General features: G+C 41.4%; 1 pseudogene; it reads right to left on the bottom strand.

The window, feature by feature from the left end:
* Positions 1–383: 383 nt before the first annotated feature.
* Positions 384–1,427, bottom strand: LOC103808726 (annotated as a pseudogene).
* Between the last annotated feature and the right edge of the window lie 356 nt (positions 1,428–1,783).

Below are 1,783 nucleotides of genomic sequence, written 5' to 3'. Positions count from 1 at the left end.
TGTTCAGGCTCCTGAGGGAAACAGTAAAAGGGATTCATTATAACAGATATAGCTTATTAATCTAGTCTTGGAAGAAAAATTGATTTTTCTTAAAGAGGAAGGAAAAAGTGGTTTACAGAAACATATCTCCATAGACTACAATTCACTCACAGAAATTACTGATGCAGGCTATTCTATTGCAAAATTGTGCATGACAGAAAAGAGTGTTCTGCAGAAAAGATCAACTTTGCAGCTTAGTCTGGTATAGATAACACTGCAATAGTTACCTATGTCCATCTTCATAATGCAAAGTATATAGTAATCATCACTCACATTTTTGAAGATAGTTGTTCTGCGTCATAATGTAAACACAATTATATACAAAATACTTCTGTTTCATCTACCTGGAACATTCTTCCACCAAGGCAACATGCTGAGGAGGCATCTGTCCCTTCATCCAAGTCACTGATGAATAAGTTAAGCTATCCTTGGCCCAGTATAGAGCCCTGGGGGACACCTGTAGTGACAGGCCTCCAACTAAACCCTGTGCCACTGATTACAACCCTCTCCGATCTGCCATTCAGTCAATTCTCAATCCACATCACTGACCACTCATCCAGTCCACTCTTCCTGAGTTTGCCTATCAGGATATCATGAGAGACAGTGCCAAAAGCCTTGTTGAAGTTAAGGTAGACAATATCCACTGCTCTCCTCTTATTCATCCCGGTAGTTGTTTCATTGTAGAAGGCAATCCGGTTGGTGAAGCATTCACCTCTAGTGAATCCCTGCTGACTACTCCTGATCACCTTGTCCTCCTTATGGATAGAGATGGCCTTCAGAATGAGGAACCCCATCACCTTTCCAAGGACTGAGGTGAGGCTGACTGGCCAGTAGTTCCTTGGATCCTCCTTCTTGCTCTTTCTGAAGACCAAGGTGACACTTGCTTTTTACCAGTCCTCAGGCACATCTCCTGATTATCACAACCTTCCAAAGATGATCATGAGTGGCCTCACTATGGTGTCCACCAACTCCCTCAGCATACATGGATGCATTCCACCAGGGCCCATGGACTTTTGGATATCATGTTTGGCTAGGTGTTCTCTAACCCAATCCTCCTTGACCAAGGGAAAGTCTTTTTTCCAACATTCCTTTACCCTGGCCTTCTGAGTGAGAAATTCCTGAGAGCTGGTCTTGTAAGTGAAGACCAATACAAAGAAGGAGTTCAATAACTCAGTCCTCTCTGTTACCAGGGTCTCCTATCAATTTAGTAACAGGTCCATGTTATCCTTTCTTTTTCTTTTGTTATTGATGTATTTGGAAAAGCCCTTCTTGTTGCCCTTGATATCCTTGGCCAGATTTAATTTCAGATGAGCCTTGGCCTTCCTTGTCTCATTTCTACTTACTCTGGCAACCTCTCTACATTCCTTCCAAGTGGCCTGACCCTGCTTCTATGTCCTGCATGTTTTCTGTTTATGCATGAGTAATGACAGGAGTTCTTTATTCATTCACACAGGTCTTTTGTCCTCTTTGCCTTATTTCGTGCTCTTTGGGATGTAACATTCTTGAGCCTGGAGAATGCAATCCTCGAATATCAACCAACTCTCTTGGACACCTCTTCCCTGCAGGGCCTGTTCCCATGGGATTCTTCCAAGAAGAATTGAATTAAAGTTTAATTAACCTCCAATTAAATGATGATTAATCACACCTTTAAGGCCACATCCTTCTCAGTCACTGAATTAATTTTGAGGAAATCTATAATAGAGAATGTAATGTATAAATGGATATATATGCATATGTAATATAT

Source organism: Acanthisitta chloris, unplaced genomic scaffold, assembly GCF_000695815.1.
Source record: "Acanthisitta chloris isolate BGI_N310 unplaced genomic scaffold, ASM69581v1 scaffold20010, whole genome shotgun sequence".
Classification (NCBI taxonomy): Eukaryota; Metazoa; Chordata; class Aves; order Passeriformes; family Acanthisittidae; genus Acanthisitta; species Acanthisitta chloris.
The sequence above is the reverse complement of the archived record's forward strand: the minus strand, read 5'-3'. Positions and strand labels throughout refer to the sequence as shown.